Raw genomic sequence first — 21345 nt, 5'->3', positions numbered from 1 at the left:
TAAATTGAACAGTAAGGTGAATTCAGAATTTCGAACATCTTGCGCCATTCGATATTGTCGAACACTTTTTCCTGGTCGACATATCCTAGGAACATGTATTGTTTTTCCTTTTAGTCTTTCTTCCATTATCGAGCGCAACATCAGAACTACCACTAGCGTGCTTTTTCCTTTCCTAAAACAAAGCTGATCGTCATCTAACAAATCCCCTATTTTCTTTTCGATTCTTCTGTATATTATTTTTGTCAGTAAGTTAGATGTCTAAGCTTTTAAACTGATTGTTTGATAATTCTCGCACTTGTCGGCTCAAGGGATCTTCGAAATTGTGTGGATGATATTTTTCTTAGTCTGGTGGTTTCGTAAATTCTACACAACAACGCGAATAATTGTTTATTTTCCGCTTATTCAAATATCTTTTTCCATTTCTTCACATTTTTGGTACAGTCATTCGGCCTTACCCTCCCTGCTCTTCCTGCTTGTTTCATTGCTAACTGTGTTACATTTTTGTATTTTTGAACCTCCCTGAACAATTCTGTAGTCCCTTCCTTTGTCCATCAACTGAAATATTTCTTCTTTTATCAATGATTTCTTCGCAGTACCTTCTTTGCACATATAATTTTCTTTGCAACCTCTGTGTATACCCTTCATTGTTTCAGTATCTATTGCCTCAGAGAACTTAAAGTATGTGTCAGCATACCTTTGTTCCAATGTGTGGGTTCGAAATGTCTGCTGATAATATAATCTCACTGGCATCCTCCCACGGCTACAGATCTTTTCCAAATATACCTGCTTCTCTTGTGATTCTTGAACACAATTAGTCTTCCTCTTCCCTCCTTCTTACTATCAAGCCCATATTCCCCCTCTTCATTCCCCACAACCGCACTCCAATACTCCATGACTATTACATTATCATCTCCTTCAAACAAGGGTACCTCCCCATCGCACCCCCCTCAGATTTAGTTGTAAGTTGGCACAGGGATAGGCCATGAAAAACTAAACACAGATCAATCGAGAAAACAGGAAGAAGTTGTATGGAAATATGAAAAAAATAAGCAAAATATACAAACTGAGTGGTCCGTGACCAAGATAAGCCACATCATGGTACGTGTGCACTGAGGAGCGCCGTGGTCCCCTGGTTACCGTGAGCAGCTACGGAACGGAAGGTCCCTGGTTCAATCTTCCCTCGAGTGAAAAGTTTTAATTTTTTATTTTCAGACAATTATCAAAGTTCATGCACTCAGACATGATCAACTTCGCTCTCCAAAATTCCAGGACATGTTCAGATTTGCTTGGACACATGCAGGATTTGACGGTCTACACACGGAAAGACTTGAAAACGAACATACGTTTTGACAGAGCACAGGGAAAACTGTGCGACTGTGAAACTGTTGCATTTATTTGTTGCCGTTTATGTCACAAACTCTTATGTTTTCATCACTTTTTTGGGAGTGATTATCACATCCACAAGAAAACCTAAATCGGGCAAGGTAGAAGAATCTTTTTACCCATTCGCCAAGTGTGCAAGTTAGGTGGGTCGACAACATATTCCTGCAAATGTGACGCACATGCCGTCACCAGTGTCGTATAGAATATTTCAGACGTGTTTTCCTGTGGAGGAATCGGTTGACCTATGAATTTGCGATCAAATGTTTTCGGTTCCTATTGGAGAGGCACGTCCTTTCGTCTACTAATCGCACGGTTTTGCGGTGCGGTCGCAAAACACAGACACTAAACTTATTACAGTGAACAGAGACGTCAGTGAATGAACGGTCAGATCGTAACTATGCGAAAATAAAGTAAGTAAAATTTTTTACTGGAGGGAGGACTTGAACCAAGGACCTCTCGTTCCGGAGTTACTTACTCTAACCACGAGACCACGGCGCTCCTCAGCTTGCATACTCCTTGATGTTGCATATCTTACACTGGGACTACTCAGTTTGTATATTTTGCTTATATAGTTCCACACAACTTCTTCCAGTTTTCTCTATTGATCTGTGTTCAGTTTTTCAAGGCCTATCCACTGTGTCAATTTATAACTAAATCTGAGGGGGGTGCGATGGGGAGGTTCCCTTGTAAGTACTGCGTCATCCACTCAGTATCTTCATTTCCTTCATCACTTTATCTTCTGCTAGTGATGTCGATGTGTACAAGTGAACTACTGCTGTCGATTCTGATGAGAAAAACCCTATACTCATCTGACCCGAAATCCTTTCCCTCATTCCATGTAATTCACTGACCCTTATTATACATACACTGTTCCTTAACATTTCCCTTTTCTGATTGTCTAGTTTCCCTGCAATGTTGAAACTTCTAACATTCCACACCCCAGCTAGTAGAATGTTACACTTTCGTTGGTAATTCTGTCTTTTTCTTATGATCATCTCTACTTTGGCAATCACCTCCCAGAGATCCGAATGAGAGACCAGTCAGTATTATCATGACCATTTTCAATTACAGGCCACATATTCCATGGATACAGATCATGTGCCTTTAATGCAGCCGTTTCCATTGCTTTCCGCATTCTTACGCCAGTGATCGTTGCTGATTCTTCTCCCTTTTAGGGGCTGTTCCCTACCTCTAGGGCTAGAGAGTGACCTGAAACTTCGTCCAGTTGATACTCGTCCATAATGACCTTCATATCTGATTAAAATAGACGATCGTAAGAGCGATTGCCATCATCGTTCACCCGGCTCTGTGCCCTGGATTGCACTGTTTTGTTATATCTGTTAGGTGATGTGTTAATTCTGTTCTGTTCATACTCTAATCCTATCAGGGCAATATAAGGCTTCGTTTGTTTTAATCACATCTGAAGACGAACTTTACGGATCGACATCGATAGTCAAAGGACAATATTTAGTGGTTATCTACTGGAATTAAAGACACAAAATCTATACCTCTTGGATCATTGTGCCTATTTGTGACTATGCCGCAACTCGTTCCGAGTTATATTGGTTTCATTTGACCATAAAAACACATTAAAGTTTATACAATGCAAAAACAAAACGAAGCCATGATGTGATACAGAGATACCGATTTGCGATTACTTTTCTTCTTTAAGACTTTTAACGTTTCTTGCACTTGATTCGAAGTTATTTATTCTCCTACGAGTGAAATATTTCAGTTGTTAAGTTAATTTTGTTGACTTCAATTTTGTTTCAGTTGTCTTCTTCTATTACATAAGGGATTAGAGTTGTCGTCTATTATGAACTGCAGATGTAGGAATAAGAACATCAGTACAAGGGAGAACAAACTCACTGCTGACTGTCTCGAATGTTCAACTGCGTTATTTACGACGTTAGTCCACACCGCAGAAAAAAAAGCTCTTGTTATGTCAGAACTCTTGGGAAACGAAGGAGTAACGTTTCCTTTGTATCCAACACTAAATAATGTAATCGCCTTCTTTCTTACCTCGATGTTTGTTCCAAATGAAACTGCTCTATAAAAGTCCGGCTTTCTTCTGGGGAAATAGCTAAGTAATTGGAGTCGCAGGCACGTCATGAATGATATAATGACGGCAGCCGCAAGCCGAAAGAACTAACGCAGAAGGTCGGGAGCAGAGAAAACACGGCAAGTCGGCAGGAAGGCGTCCGGCCGTCTGTGTTGTGTTCAGAACATGTCGGTCAGCGCCCCTCCCCGGCTGGTACTCAGGGGAAATTAAACGGGCCCTTTGATTTCTACCGGGACAGGCGGGGACGACACGCGGACAGCAATTTCATTTCCGTGGCCGCCTCGGCGAGGTCGCAGTGTCGCCATCTCGACGTCACGTCACAGCAGCAGCCAGCGCGTCCTACCACATTACCACACCTCGTCTGGCACCCAACCTAGGCGTTACCTCGGTACAGACAATTTTAATTAATCTAAAAGTAAATACTGTAACAGAAGATGTGATAAATAATGTTCTTGCAAATATTATTGAGTGTTGCGTGAAAATTTTATTAGCGAATAATAATAATAAACATCGAAATGTCAGTAAACGCTTCATAATATGTTCACAGACTGACTGTCAGACTGCAACATGTGTCTGTTAGCTACTCAGAACCGAAATTGTGGTCAACATGGCCGCCTGCACCAGGAAATTTTCGATGGCACTAGTGTGATGCTTCATCTACAAGCGCGCACACACAGCCAGATGGCGCGTCCAGTTCGATATGCGGATGCGTGTAAGCGCCTTCATTAATTTTAACGTCAGTGTAGTGAATGACAATAACAAATGTACAACTATTACACAAATACCCGTTACATATCTGAACATAAGAAAAGCGCTTCACGTTCAGGTGCGTGTCCAGGGCCAATGGACATATCATGTAAAACATAAGGTGCATCGCAGCGCCTTTATTAACCAGTCACAATTAATATAAAATGCAATAAAAAATAAATGAAGAATCAAATTTGTTGGTCAATTGCAAATTTTACGTCACACATGCAGGTAGTTTTCTTTGAGAAGTCGATATAAATAAATAGATTACATACATAAAACATAAAGACGAGTACGTATTGCTTGTTTAGCCCACACTTTTTGTATAAAACAGTTACATAGTCCTACTAAAACAGTGTCTCATGAAACAGAACCTCTACCACATCTCCTTATAGGAGACTACATGGAAATCCCCTGCTAATCTTGTACTCATAGTGCGTATCATTTCGTGGGAGTCCTACTGGTGTAAATTACAAAGTACAAATACTGAAAAATGTATACTCAAGCACTTTACATAATTTTAAATTACTTTGCGTCACTGGTCATCATGCCGCAAGAACAAACTTTTTCATATGGATTATGGCACCTGTCAGATACAAATACCACGATCTGTTGTAGTTCACCAACCAAACATGCTAATCCAATTACAGAGGCACTCATGTGTTCTCATTTTTTCATATTCAGTGATATTTGCCGGCATGACTTGCATATCATATTACATTCAATTTACATTATATCCACTACAAAACGTTGTCGTACAAAACATAGTGCCATGTGTCATACAATACGCAGTATTTTCTATTTATTCACTGTAAGAACATCATACACTATTTGTGGTGTCTAATGTAGTAATTAAAAATAGAAAAAAGGCCGTCAAATGTAGATTACATGTTAAAATCTACATACTGAACTAAAAAATACAAAATAAAAGTAAATAATTAAGAAATAAAATTCAAAAATTCAAGAAATAAAATTTAAAAAGCCAGGCCATTGTGCCCAGCCTTCGAACCATAGTGTTTCCGCACGTCATCTGCACACTTAATTTAAAAACCATGTAATCCTAGACATCGTGCTGTAACAGCTTAGCCCCTGTTGATTACCTTACATTGCCCATCTTGTAATTACCGGGAAACGCCGTTGGCGTCCCAGAAAGCGTGATAAGGACATTGATGGCAGGAAGCAGGCCTTCAATGAAATGTCCATGAACAACTAAATACCACTTGCCTTCAGCTATTGACCATGTTGTCCTCCAGTTTGATTTTCACTTGCGAAGAGGCAAATGTGATTTATGACAGCCATTATGCGTAGATATAATAAAGCCTTATGCTCATTATTGAGATAACTCACTTTCAGTGCAGTGCAGATACGTTTTAATTCAAATAGTTAATTTCTGTAACAAATGAACTGTGCACTTCAATTCCACGTTTGCATTCGCTGTCAGTGGCAACTACGTACTGTTGTTTTTATAGCATCAGTAGGCCAGGCCTGAAAAGGAACCACTTCGTTCGAAACTAGTAGCCAAATGTAGTTACTGCAGCTGTTGAGACAGTTAGTAAACGTTTCTTGAAATATTAAAAAAGTTGATGGATTTCAACAAAATGTTACAACTTAAAAATTGTTTAGTGGTTTCTGCAGGTGACCACGCTCTCAGATTCAAAAAGACCCCCCCCCCCCCATATTCAGTGCTGCATATCTAGAGATAATACACCTATGTTAGATGTAACACATAGTGTCAATAAACAGTTTTTCTGATAGCCCTAGAAGTGAGAACTGAGATTGAAAAGAATTACATTTTTGATCTAAAGAAAAAAATTCAACTTGCATTACGAATTACCGCCAGTCTTGAGGAAATGATAAATCAGTAACGTCGCACTGATATCGTTCCAGCAAAGCTCATCAATAAGAAGGTTGAAAAAATGGCTCTCGGCGCTATGGGACTTAACATCTGAGGTCAGCAGTCCCATAGAACTTAGAACTACTTAAACCTAAGGACATCACACACATCCATGCTCGAGGCAGGATTACAGTGGCAGTTTAGGCCTGTATGAGGTCAATGGCAGAGCGATAGTCCTTATCATCAGCTCTGAAATGGAGCTGTAGCGCCGTTGTCTCACTGTTGCTGGAGATCCTTGAACCATCCTCTCTCTCGGCCCCTGTCGCGCTTTCAGACATCCCAGCACCCTTCTCTTACTTCCGCCATTCTTTCCTCGACCTGAGTTACGTCCGCCGGCAGCTGTGGCCAAGCGGTTCTAAGCGCTTCAGTCCGGAACCGCGCCGTTGCTAGGTCGCAGGTCCTGCCTCGGGCATGGATGTGTATGACATCCTTAGGTTAGTTAGGTTTAAGTAGTTCAAAGTCTAGGGGACTGATGACCTCAGATGTTAAGTCCCATAGTGCTTAGAGCCATTTTGAACCATTCTGAGCTATGTCCGCATTGCGCTATTGATAACGTGCTTAAAGTCCACAACAGTGATCTACGGCTTTCACCGGCAGAACAGGACACCCAGTGTCCTTGTCATGCCACTGATATCTGATATGCGTGCCACCTTACAGTCAATGCGGAGCGAGTATACCGCTCACATCTTCACAGGAGTGATCTTACGGACACTCTATTGTATGTCACCTGTGATGTTCTTCACACGAACGAGCAATGCCTGTTGTGCGGCTCGGCAGTAGGTACCAGCTTCTAGGAGCGACAGCTGCTGGCTTTTATTACCCATATGGGTTCTCAGATAATACAGGGTGATCAAAAAGTTAGTATAAATTTGAAAACTGAATAAATCACGGAATAATGTAGATAGAGAGGTACAAAGTGACACACATGCTTGGAATGACATGAGGTTTTATTAGAACCAAAAAAAATACAAAAGTTAAAAAAATTTCCGACAGATGGCGCTTCATCTGATCAGAACAGCAATAATTAGCATTAACAAAGTAAGACAAAGCAAAGATGATGTTCTTTGCAGGAACAAAACCAGAATCACGCATTTCCTCGAAGAAAAAAGGTCCGATAACGGTAGATGTGGAAAATCCAACCCATACCGTGACTTTCTCGTCGTGCAATGAAGTTTCCACGGCAATTCTAGGATTTTCGGTAGCCCATATTCTGCAGTTGTGGGCGTTCAGAGACCCTCGGAGAGTGAAATGAGCTTCGTTGGTCCATAACACGTTACTCAACCAATCGTCATCTTCCACCATATTTTGAAACGTCCACACCGCAAATGCCCTCCGCTTCACTAAATCGCCAGGTAACAGTTCATGATGCCGACGGATTTTGTACGGATAGCATCGGAAGGTACACCTAAGTGCCAACCAAACAGTAGTGTATGGAATGTCGGTGCGACGTGCAACTGCACGAGTGCTGACTTCCCCGTGCATAGACGAACCCGCTACAGTCTCCATTCCTTCCTGAACTGTCTCAGCAGCACTACGCCTTGTGCTTGTTCGGTCACTACGAGTTGTATCGTCTAAACAACCCGTGGCTTCGAACTTCGAAATCATTCTCGCCACAGCTGCATATGTCAACGGACCTTTACCCGTTCGAATCCCCTTCCTATGGTGATAGTATCGTAACTGTGAACTAGCACATTCCCCATTCTGATAACAGAGCTTCACTAAAAGCGCCTTTTCAGGTAACGTCAACATGCTGCGACTGCTGGCGCATCTGATTCTCTCTCATTACAGCTACTTTTATACACGATTGTCATGCACAGTCACTGACGTTTTGCTGTCCAGCGCCATATGTGGGACATTTTGTGAACTTTGTTTTTTTTGTTCTAATAAAACCCCATGTCATTCCAAGCATGTGTGTCAATTTTTACCTCTCTATCTACACTATTTCGTGGTTTATTAAGTTTTCAAATTTATACCGACTTTTTGATTACCCGGTATATCACTTATTGTTCTTTTCGGGCTTGAGGTGCTTCCCAGAAACGAACTTCGTGAAGTGGGTTTGTGGGGAGGCAGTTCACTACTTGTTTGCTGACGACGAGAAAATTGCCCTTGATTTTTGCCACTTCCTTAGTGAACATCCTGCAGTTTTCTGCAATCCCAGATACATATAATTTTTCTCTAACTTTTTAGTAGAGTATCTCTTAAACCCATCCTGGAGTTGGAGGTGTTGCTGTAGTAAGAATGAGATCCACGAGTTCTCCTCTCTTAGTATCGATTGTTCTCTGATCATTAAAATCTTCTTCGAGAAAGTATGTAACGATAGCCACATCGAGTGTGGCGAATTGACGCTCCCTCCTCCTTACCATGTCGGTTTCCTACTATGCTCGGTGCTGTGTAAAAAGGAACTTTTCTAATTGTTGCTCTTTGCATCTATACTCCTCGTTCCCTTCTTTTTTATTTATTTTCGTTCCTGCGGGAGGTAACGGGTTCAAAATGGCTCTGAGCACTATGGGACATAAGAAAATGGCTCTGAGCACTATGGGACTCAACTTCTGAGGTCATCAGTCCCCTAGAACTTAGAACTACTTAAACCTAACTAACCTAAGCACATCACAAACATCCATGCCCGAGGCAGGATTCGAACCTGCGACCGTAGCGGTCCTGCGGTTCCAGACTGCAGCGCCTAGAACCGTATGGCCACCGCGGCCGGCCGAGGTAACGGGACATGATAGCCAGGCCTCAAGTTGCGACCCCTGACAGCTTTGCTCTCTCCTCTCCCTTTAATCGCTGGTAAGGTTCCACTGGGATGAAAAGAAAGAAATCTCGCTGACGGTACTACTGGAGAAAACTAAGAAAATAGCGTAATTGACAGCATCGTGAGCTATGTGTTGTAAAATAATTAGCGGTCAGCATGCCGCAATGAGGAGGGGTTCGATTCCCGGCCGGGTAGGAGATTTTCTCCGCTTTCGCACGGGATGTTGTGCCTCTATCATCATTTCATCGACACACTCGTCGCCGAGGAGGTGTCGATTAAAAACACTTGCACGAGGCGTCTTTGAGCGGAAATCGCTGAACAGCAAAATTAGTACAAGTGCGTGTATTTATCTTTTAGGCACCTGTTACACAATTTAAAAATGAGTGTGATATTAATATCAATTGAGACGACCTGCTAATCCGGCAGGACAGAACAGATAGTGTAAATTGTGGAAAGGGGCTAAAATAAGGGCTGTCGGTTACACTCGAACATACAACTTTATTATTTGATCAGACATTACAAGATCCCAAACAATTTTTGTAATAAAAAGCTCACAGCTTTAATCCTTGAGACCTAATTACCGGCTGAAAGCGACTTTAATTTAAAAACGGCTGGAGGCCAATAACAAAAACGCAAGCATAATCAGAAATTTAACAGGCAAGCCTTATCTTAAAACAGTTCTTTAGTTGGACTGAAGTAAACAAGTTAAGTTCAAATCGGCTGAAGGCCTAACACTCAAAACTCCATAACATTAATTTTCTTTTTTTAGGCTTTACGTGAAACAGTTCTTTAATTTAGGCTGAAAGCCTTCAGAGAAAAGAACTCAAACTCAAAATCGGCTGAAGGCCCAAGACTTAAAATTCAACAACATTAAAAGATTTAAAATGCCAAAGGGCTTACGTGAAACAATTCTTTAAATTATGCTGAAGGCCTCAAGAGCAAAACTACTCTAATTTTTTTAAAAAAAAGAAACCTGCTAGAAGCTATACTAGTACAAACAACAAGAACCAATTAAAAAAAAAATAGGGCAGTACACCCAAGAGTGCTCACATGTTCGAGGGTCGTCCTGGAATTCAAACGCTCGCTTAGATGAGACGGGCAGTCTGCCCAACCATTTTCAATCCGCTGGGAACACAACCGACGGACAGTCAACAGAGGAATGATCAAGATCAGTTCCGCTCCACACTTGCACCAAAACTCAAACGATGCTAACAGCGGAGACTGGAACAACAACCAGAACGGATCACCGACAACCCATAAGCGATGGACGACCCAAACACACGTCTTTTACCAGACGACCGACCAAACTGCCAAGCAAGGTCGTTGCCACTCAAACGTATTTGTCGGCAGTCGTCGGGGGAGTGATGGCTGTCCTGTCCTGTCCTGCCTCGCTACTCCACTGCATCCAACCAATTCAGAGCCAGTACGCAGACAACCTTTAAATAATTTCTATGTCAGACCACATAAACTACACACAGTTTCACGAACACTTCCACGAAGAACTAGACAATGCTAACGGCAGTGACTGACCAAAAACCAGGACGAATCACGAGTCGGCACACACAGCCAGTCCATAAGCGATCGCCGACCAAATACACGTCGTCCGACAAGACGACCGACCGACGTTCAAACAAAGTCATCCCCACTCAGATCATGGGAGTCGGCAGTCATCGGCGAGTGATAGCTATCCGCGCCTCTCTGGCGCTTCATGCCCTACTGGTGCTACGACGTGGCAGCGCCAACCGACAAACTGTTACACAGCAGCACTCAGAGAGCACTAAAATAACTGGACAGTCGACATCACAGGCTACACAAGATTTGACAAACACTTAGAAGAAGAACGCGACGAATGATAAAAGCAGTGACTGTGTAATCACAAGGAGGAACCACGAATTGAGACACACACCGCCAACACATAAGCGATCGGCGAGCAAATACACGTCGTCCGGTAAGACGACCAACCGCCGATCAACCAAGACCGTCCCATGTGTGCCGGCAACGGTCGGGCGAGTCATGGCTATCCGAACTTCACTGCCGCTCCAACCCGACCGAATTTCTGCCGTTTCCCAACTGTCCGACTGCCAGGTCCGAAGTCTACTGCTGACGCGTTCCAGCTGACTTCACGCCCCTATCCGAACTGCACTGCTGGCGCGTTCCAACCCGTTGGACGGCACACGACGACAAGGAGGTAATAGCAGTCCCAAAGATAACACGGCAGGACCCATATCGATAAGCGCTGCTGCTGCCGCTCACGGGCAGGCAAGGCAGCAACTCAGTGACACCAGTAATTGAAAATTAACATCAAGAAGCGGCAGTACGGTGAAATAAGAGATGGCACCAACACGAGCCCCGCACGGCTCATCGATATTCGCCACTTACCTCGATAGTTGCCATGAAAGAAGACATTGAATTACGACATTTATTTCCTTTCTGCTTCAAATGTCAGGTTTGAATGAAAGAAGTGCTGTAATTCTGGCTACAACGGAAATGGAATTGATGTGTGGAGTAAATACATCCAGGCGTATTGGTGATCGATGGACGAAGTAGACTGTTACCTGGATTGCAAAAGATATAATAAAAGAACAAAAAGAACAACCCGAAAGAATGTGGGAGGTTCCCATCGGAGTACATGTAGGAGTAATAGGAGTGCCATTCAAAAAACACTATGATGTATGCTAGAAATCTATAGTAGTAATAGCATTGGTGACAATTATGGCTGATGAAGATGAGTAAAGTGATGATAGGTTTGAGCTAAAGTCTGTTATTTTCTTTTTATATACTTTTTTGTTTCATTAGTTTTTTGATTGGTTTTATGCGGCCCGCCACGAATTCCCCTACTGTGCCAACCTCTTTATCTTAAAGTGGCATTTGCAACTAACGTCCTCAATTATTTGCTGAACGTATGCCAATCTCTGTCTTTCTCTACAGTTTTTATTCTCTACGTCTCCCTATAGTAGATTGGAGGTTATTCCCTGATTATTAACAGATGGCCTATCATCCTGTTCCTCCTTTTTGTCAGTGTTTACCATATATTCAAGTCCAAGACGATTCTGGGGAGAACCTCCTCTCTCCTCATTTTATCAGTCCAGCTAATTTTCAACATTCTTCTATAGTATCTGAATGCTTTCATTCTCTTCTGTTACCGTTTTCCTCCTGACCATGTTTCAGTACCAGATAATACTGTGCTCCAAACGTACATCCTTTGAAATATCCTCCTCAAATTAAGACCTATGTTTGAGACTTGTTCAGTTCCCTTCGCCAGGAATGCCCTTTCTGCTAGTTGTAGTCTGCTTGTTATGTCCTCCTTGCTCCGTCCGTCATGTTTTATTTTGCTGCCGAGGTACCAGAATTCCTTAACTTCATCAACTTCATGATGGCAAATTATGACTTTAAGTTTCTCGCCTTTTTTGTTTCTGCTACTACTCACTACTTTCGTGTTTCTCCAGTTTACTCTCAGTCCGCATTCTATACCCATTAGGCCGTTAATTATATTCAACAGATCCTGTAATTATTCTTCACTTTCACTGAGGATAGTAATGTCATCAGTAAATGGTAACACCTTTCATCTTCAATTATAATCCCTCTCTTGAGAATTTCTTTTACTGTTGTCATTGCTTCTTCGGTGTACAGACTGAACAGCAGGGGCGAAAGACTACATCCATTTCTTACGCTCATTTTAATCCGCACACATCCTTCCTCTTCTCCTGCTCTTAATGTTCCCTCTTGATTCTTGTACATACTGTATATTACCCGTCTTCCTCTACAGCTTACACCTATCAGCTTGCCCGCATCTCGTGGTCGTGCGGTAGCGTTCTCGCTTCCCACGCCCGGGTTCCCGGGTTCGATTCCCGGCGGGGTCAGGGATTTTCGCTGCCTCGTGATGGCTGGGTGTTGTGTGCTGTCCTTAGGTTAGTTAGGTTTAAGTGGTTCTGAGTTCTAGGGGACTGATGACCATAGATGTTAAGTCCCATAGTGCTCGGAGCCATTTGAACCATTTTGAACCTATCAGCTTGCACCATTTTACACTGTCCAATTAATTTTTCAGGTCGTCAAATCTTGTGAACGTGTGTTGAGTTTTCTTCAGTCTTGCTTCATTGTCAGCCGCAGTGTCAGACTGCCTATCTGGTGCCTTTTCCCCTCTTGAATACAGGCTCTTCGTTACATAATAGATTCTTAATTTTCTTTTCCGTTCTTCTGTATGTTATTCTTGGCAGCAACTTGCATGTATGAGCTGTTAAACTGGTTGTGCTATCATTCTTGGTTCTTGCAATCTTGGGAATTGTGTGGATGATTTTTTTTCCGAAAGTCTGACAGTTTATCGCCAGTCTCGTACGTCCTACATCATTGAGAAAGAGTCATGACTTGAAATGTCATCGAATGGACAATGACACTGAAGGTCAATGTTCTAGGTCGCAATATTGTGAACAAACTGCTTCAGAATCTCGGTCAGGGTCATTGGCTCAGGTCTCAATTGTAAACACACTGCCAGAGAATCTATTTCAATGGAATGCCTTGGGTCAAAAATGGAAACAAAGTGCCCCATTGTTGCCACCCTGTACTACTTGTCGCCTTTACGAGTTATGTAGCCAAGACCTTGGTGCGAATGGTGAAATATCATCTGGTATGAGGACTGGAAATGGCCTTAAGGACTATGGGACTTAACATCTGAGGTCATCAGTCCCCTAGACTTAGAACTAGTTAAACCTAAGGACATCACACAAGTCCATGCTCGAGGCAGGATTCGAACCTGAGACCGTAGCAGCAGCACGGTTCCGGACTGAAGCGCCTAGAACCACTCCGTCACAGCGGCCGGCGTTGAAGACTGGAGATAGGGTTGTTGTTCTCAGTGCCGTTCTGCTGTTCTGGAGGTGAGATGCTTTTTTGCCCAAGTTAAGACGGACGACACCACTTCGAGGCATTAAATTTAAGGACAGCTCATCAATGAGGCTTCCTTGGCGACCGACCAATAGTCACTCTCTCCTCCCCAACCCGATTTAAAGTACTGACTTACTTATCTTCTGTCTGATAGCGCTGTGTAAGTGAATAGTATTCTCCATGGAAAAGTTTTATTTCCCTTGTTCTCATAACCCTAAACAGTATAACGTCCGCAGTAAGATCTATACAATTCTCTTTACTTGTGTACAGTTTTGCAGTGTTTTATTGCTCCTCCAGCATTACAACAGTTACCACTCATTATTAAGACTCTGTAGAAGTTAGCAGCAGAGAGATATTTCAAATATTCTACTGATAAGACTGTGTGTTTGGCTTTTTGACCGTTCCTGTCGGATTTTTAATATACTTGACATGCGAATGAGTGACGCCATTCTACATTTTATTGATTTGTTGAATAATCTGGGCCTCAGACAGTCACGGTTACCACATTAGCAGGACTTGAAGGCGAAAACGCTGAATGAAAATTTTAAAGTGTCTTAGCCGCAGATATTGGAGAACGTGATCCTGCAAGACTACAGACGCAGAATGTATGGATCAACGATGCCCTACCTAAACATCATCGACGTTGTCCGCTACGAGGGGATCAGACTAGTCACAGGTGATTACAGGGCCAGCCGTGAACCCACTGTCTGTGCCGAGGCAGTGGAGCCACCACCCGTCGCATACATACATTCCCTTTAAGAGGGGAAATTCAAGTAAATGCTCAGAAATGTCAATTTTCAATTTAATTGTTTTTGTTAGTAGAACTAATGGACAGTAGCTTCCCAAAGTTTCAATGAACAAATAGCATCGTGAGTGCCTGAAAAATAATTCCATGTCTGACAAGACGTTGCTGCCATTTCTTGAAGCAGCATTTCAAAACTAGATCTATGAACAACGATTCCGCGGATTACTTTTAAGCAATCTTGCATTGGTTACATCTATAAGGCTATGATATATACTCTTTGGTTTTGTGGATTGTCTGATTGGATTGAAGAGTTCCTAGATAGTAGAACGCAGTATGTCATTCTCAATGGAGAGAAGGAGGAGGAGGAGGAGATTAGTGTTTAACGTCCCGTCGACAACGAGGTCATTAGAGACGGAGCGCAAGCTCGGGTGAGGGGAGGATGGGGAAGGAAATCGCCCGTGCCCTTTCAAAGGAACCATCCCGGCATTTGCCTGAAGCGATTTAGGGAAATCACGGAAAACCTAAATCAGGATGGCCGGAGACTGGATTGAACCGTCGTCCTCCCGAATGCGAGTCCAGTGTGCTAACCACTGCACCACCTCTCTCGGTCAATGGAGAGAGGTCTTCCGAAGTAAGAGCGATTTAAGGTATGCCGCAGGGGAGTGTAGTAGGCCCGTTGCTATTCACAATATATATAAATGACCTTGTGGATCACATGGGAACTTCACTGAGGCTTTTTGCGGATGATGCTGTAGTATATCGAGTGGTTGTAACAATGGAAAATTGTATTGAAATGCAGAAGGATCTACAACGAATTGATGCATGGTGCAGGGAATGGCAACTGAATCTCAATGCAGACAAGTTAATGTGCTGCGAATACATAGAAAGAAAGATCCTTTATCATTTAGCTACAATATAACAGGACAGCAACTGTAAGCAGTTAATTCCTTAAATTATCTGGGAATAGGCATTAGGAGTGGTTTAAAATTGAATGACCATAAAAAATAAATCGTCGGTAAAACAGATGCCAGACTGAGATTCATTAGAAGAATCCTAAGGAAATGCAGTTCGAGAACAAAGGAAGTAGGTTACAGTACACTTGTTCGCCCACTGCTTGAATACTGCTCACCGGTGTGGGATCCGTACCAGATAGGGTTGATAGAAGAGATAGAGAAGATCCAACGGCGCGCTTCGTTACAGCATCATTCAGTAATCGCTACAGCGTTACGGAGGTGATAGATAAACTCCAGTGGAAGACTCTGCAAGAGAGACGCTTAGTAGCTCGGTAAGGGCTTTTGCTGAAGTTTCGAGAACATACCTTTACCGAGGAATCTAGCAGTATATTGCTGCCTCGTACGTATATCTCGCGAAGAGACCATGAGGATAAAATCAGAGAGATTAGAGCCCACACAGAGGCCTACCGACAATCGTTCTTTCCACGAACAATACGAGACTGGAATAGAAGGGAGAACCGATAGAGGTACTCAAGGTACCCTCCGCCACAAACCGTCAGGTGGCTTGCGGGGTATGTAGATACTTCTAAAATCTGTGTTCCTTGCAAAACCCAGAATCCAAGGAGTGTCTAAATTCACTGGCATGGAAACTATGTTGTAAAACCACACTGTCATCTAATACAGTTGTCATAATTGCAAATCATGATGCAGTTCTTGTATTTAACGACGGGATCGTAGAGTGCATGAAGGTATGAGTCTTCAGACAAAAATTTCACTCAAGACATCTCGAAAAATTGATTTACAGCGCATCTCTGCAGTTGAAAATACCTGGTAAAGGAAAGCAGGCAGAAAACAACATGTCAGACGAGAAGCTTTGTAGAGAAAGAGTACCCAGAGTTCGAATCTGGGGCCTTCTAAAGAGGTAACATAAGAGAAAACTTTAGGTTCAACTTTAAACAGCGTTTCTTAAAACTATGATTTTTTACAGTTTATGCGAATTTTTCTAAGAAACTATGAAGACCAGAAAGTTTTGTACCCATATGTCTACGATACAGTAAATCTTGTCTAAAAAGTAAATTTTTAAGTTCTGAGTATAAGTTGAGATATGGGGCAAAGCGCGTAGAATTTTGTATAAATTTTGTATCATACTTGCGCTATTACAATAAAAAATCATTTTAAATTCTCCTGTCCACTATACTCAGAAAAATTTCACGAGAGAAGCTTATTGTATGAAAAGAAATTAAACAGAGAATTTTGTTATAATTTCTTGAATAATTTCTGAGAAAAATATACATATTATTTTTGAAAGCAACTTCTAAATTGCAACAAAAAAGTTAATTGTATGTAATCCCAGGAAATTAACAGTATATGTTTTAATTTAATGCAAAGACTGTAGAAAACTACTTTGCCGTATTTTCAAAATTGCGGATTTGGAGTATCATTTAAACAGCGTGTGTTTTTCATGAACGTCTACCTTACTACGAAAACAACTACAAATCTATGTTTGCCATTCTACTTACTGATGAAAGCAGTAATATAGAGTTAGTGAGGTACGGGAGAGGCTATATTCGTGCATATATTTTTAATGCAGTTTTTATTGCACTTTAAATGAGAGCTGGAAGTATATATCTGTATCCAATGATGGGGCTAAGCAGCGTAACTCTGGCTACTGTGTGATCCCCTGGCCATGTCGTCACGATTCAGCTACCTAAACAATTCACTGTGCTTGATGCGATCTTCAGTTTGTTTATTCCGCTAAATCTGATCCGACAACATTAGTGCCCTTTGCCGCACGGGATTAGCCGTGCGGCCCAGTGCGCTGCAGTCACGGACTGTGCGGCTGGTCCCGGCGGAGGTTCGAGTTCTCCCTCGGGCATGGGTGTGTGTGTTTGTCCATAGGATAGTTTAGGTTAAGTAGTGTGTCAGCTTAGGGACTAATGACCTTAGCAGTTAAGTCCCATGAGATTTCACACACACGCACATTAGTGCCCTTTACTCTCTGCAACGATTGAAGAACGCAGATAAAGTAGTCCAGAATACCGGGGATGCCTGCCCCGCTCACAAAAGTAGAAAAGGAGGTACCAGTAAACATTAGCAGACACGTGTAGTGATAATGAGATTGCACTGTGCCGTCTCTCTACATGTGATCAACTCTCTGTTGAGGTGCAGATTCATGCACAGATGAGTAGAAGAATTACTGGATGTGACAGATAATCATGCAGGTACTGAACTCAACAACGTGGCGAAGGCGTACATCCTTCCACGCAAACAGGTGATAGGTCTATGAAGTGCTTCTCACTCATTTTCGCACAGGAATCTGCCATTTGAAGCAAGGTTTCTTGTCCCGGCAAATGGACGCTCCCGTGCATTATGATTGTGGCGTACAGATTACAGTGGCTACATTTTAGTTGCCTGAGTTTTATTGTCACTCAAGAGGGCAGCCGCTAATTTAACTGAAGATATACCTTCTGCCAATGAAACGAACGTAATAAAATACCTATGGTTTAATGAAATGTGCAAAGTATAAGGTAGGAGTGTTTAATGTTCTATTCGATTGATTTGATCAGCCAAATGATCAACAAGCCATACAGCCTGGCCTCACTATTTTAGCCTCCTTCTACTATCAGAATATTAATATAAAATTTGAACATGTGTAAAATATGCTAAAGAATGAGTAGCTAAGCAGAAGGACATCAGTGCAGCTATAACTCTATTACTACTAAGATATTTTTGGAGTAAACTATATTAATGCATGTTAATTTCAATTAACGTCTTAATCAGAAGTAACAGTAGGAAAAACTATTTGCCGCCGTTTCGTTTTCCAAAACGGAATGAGGTGTGACATACGGAGCTATTCATAAGTACCTCCGGGATTTGAGAAGACGATTGCGCAAAAGCTACAAGACTTACAGTGAACAAACACATCACAAAAAATGGTTCAAATGGCTCTGAGCACTATGGGACTCAACTGCTGAGGTCATTAGTCCCCTAGAGAGAACTAGTTAAACCTAACTAACCTAAGGACATCACACACATCCATGCCCGAGGCAGGATTCGAACCTGCGACCGTAGCGGTCTCGCGGTTCCAGACTGCAGCGCCAGAACCGCGCGGCCACTTCGGCCGGCAAACACATCACAGTGGATAGAACGTCTCTGAAAGTTTGTAACACACGTTACAGGAGCTCAATGTGGGCACTATTTGTTATCCGACAAATGTCAATGCCCGCACGTAGTTCACTGAACTTATTGACAGGAATAGCCCGGGATGGCGCGATAGCCGACCGCTTTGCGCATCGATGCTTTAGGTCGACTATCTGCAGTTGCGAACTAACTCGGTGCCTCAATCAGCAGCGGATTATTTGTCTACATATTCCACACGTCTGCCGCTTATTGCAAGTATGCCACGTCGCGTAATCAGAATCGAAATTTGGAGAGTGTTTCTGTCAAGTGATATGTCCAATTTTTTCTTCGTGCCTTTTACTTTCCACCCAGTCGTCGTTTAAAGCCCTAGACGTACTTCTAAATATTCAGCTATGTGTCCCACTGGCCCACGGTTTGGAAAATGTGTGTCTTAGTAGTAATCGCATGAACAATCATCCTGCATTTTTATTTATGATAGGTATTTTCAGAAAAGTTCTTGGTTCGTATTTATCATTACAAATGTTTAACATTTCAGAATATAGTTCCACATGCCAAGATATTATTAAATGTGACATTCAAATCAATCCTCCTGCTTTTGACGCAGTGTGAACCAAAGTTTGCACAATGCAATTTGACTCTTTTTTACAAATTTCCACGTACCTTTTAGTACATACAGCTCACTTAGTTGTTTCGCATCAGTTACTAGATGGGCCCCAACATTGACCATAGATTTGTATGCAGCACAAGGACGTGCTCTCATTCTTTTTACATTCGCATGTTTATTTCCCAATGCAGCATTTGCCCTGCAGATGGGATAAGGAAATCAATCAATGCTTTTTTTTATGGTGAGACGTCTATCAATATGAAGGTTAAGAATGAAACGCGAAGACAGTAATCTGTAACTATAACGCTTCTCTAAACCATTAGCAGAGTTCTATTTATGTGTGGGACGTGGTAACATAGTAACTACACGCAGCGTACACCTGCTGTGATAACCTATCACAGGAAAAATATGTCACAATGGCAGTGAAAGGATTAAGTAAGATTACCTTGTATCCCTTTAAAATGTTTTAGACGATGTAACGATATTCGTTTCTACTTATTTTAGTGTGTACGCTGGTAACCTGACCGTTGAGTGCTCATAAATCATCACACACACACACACACACACACACACACACACACACACACAAGGTTGTTGTATACCTTCTCTAGTACTTATTCTGCAAACAGGCGATAGTGTTTAATCATCAGGAGAAACATGTGCGATGGATTCCTAGAAAAATGAAAATGAAAACATTTTCAGCTGCCTCTTTGGGATTTACTTTGTTACGCAATCACTTTCGGTGTTCCATTACACCATCTTCAGGCCCTTGTGGAAAAAATAGAATTCATTCGGTTTAACAAACATACCAGTACAGGTTTAAGGTTCTGAGCACTATGGGACTTAACATCTGTGGTCATGAGTCCCCTAGAACTTAGAACTACTTAAGCCTAACTAACCTAAGGAGATAACACACATCCATGCCCGAGGCTGGATTCGAACCTGCGACCGTAGAGGTCACGCGGTTCCAGACTGAAGCGCCTAGAACCGCACGGCCACTCCGGCCGGCTCATACCAGTACAAGAGACGGGTGCAGGTGTTTAAGTTTTCATTTCACACTGAAATCTGAAGTCCATGTAACTAACCATCTATTACGAGAGTGGCACGGGATACCTTTTCGACGCTGATAGATGGTACCTGCGGCGCCAGAGGGGGGGTAGAAGGAAGTTGATAACTATTATAAATCTTTGTTTTTATTTCTTTAAAGGTTTTCCTTTTTCTCCAGTCGTCAGTCTTCTGATTGATTTGATGCAGCCCGTCTCGAATTCCTCTCCTCTGCCAACATCCTTACCTCAGAACAGCCCTTGCACGCTACATCCTTAATCATTTGGTTCAAATGGCTCTGAGCACTATGGGACTTAACGTCTATTGTCATCAGTCCCCTAGAACTTCGAACTACTTAAACCTAACTAACCTAAGGACATCAGACAACACCCAGTCGTCACGAGGCAGAGAAAATCCCTGACCCCGCCGGGAATCGAACTCGGGAGCCCGGGCGCGGGAAGCGAGAACGCTACCGCACGACCACGAGCTGCGGACCCTTAATCATTTGCTGCATGTATTTCGATACCTACAGTTTTTACTATCTACAGCTGCCACTAGTACCATGAAAATTATTTCCTATCATCGTGTTCTCCTTATAACTGTTTCCCACATACTTCTTTCCTCGCCGATGCAACGAAGAACGTCCTAGATCCTCACGTTTCAACATTCTTTTGTAGTACCACATATCACCGGCTTCGATTCTCTTTTGTTCCGGTTTTACAAAGGTCCTTGTTTCACTAACGTACAATTCTGAGCTCCAAACGTACAGCCGGCCGAAGTGGCCGTGCGGTTAAAGGCGCTGCAGTCTGGAACCGCAAGACCGCTACGGTCGCAGGTTCGAATCCTGCCTCGGGCATGGATGTTTGTGATGTCCTTAGGTTAGTTAGGTTTAACTAGTTCTAAGTTCTAGGGGACTAATGACCTCAGCAGTTGAGTCCCATAGTGCTCAGAGCCATTTGAACCATTTGAACCATTCCAAACGTACATACTCAGAAATTTCTTCCTGAAATTTAGGTCTGTGTTTGATACTCGTAGCCTTTCTTGGCAATGAATGCCATTCTCGCCGGTTCTAGTCTGCTTTTTAAGACCTCCTTGCTAACCTTGTCTACTTCATGATCCTAAATTCTGAGGATAGCAACGTTACC

The sequence above is a fragment of the Schistocerca nitens genome, chromosome 7 (assembly GCF_023898315.1).
Source record: "Schistocerca nitens isolate TAMUIC-IGC-003100 chromosome 7, iqSchNite1.1, whole genome shotgun sequence".
Lineage (NCBI taxonomy): Eukaryota > Metazoa > Arthropoda > Insecta > Orthoptera > Acrididae > Schistocerca > Schistocerca nitens.
Note: the sequence above shows the minus strand (reverse complement) of the source record.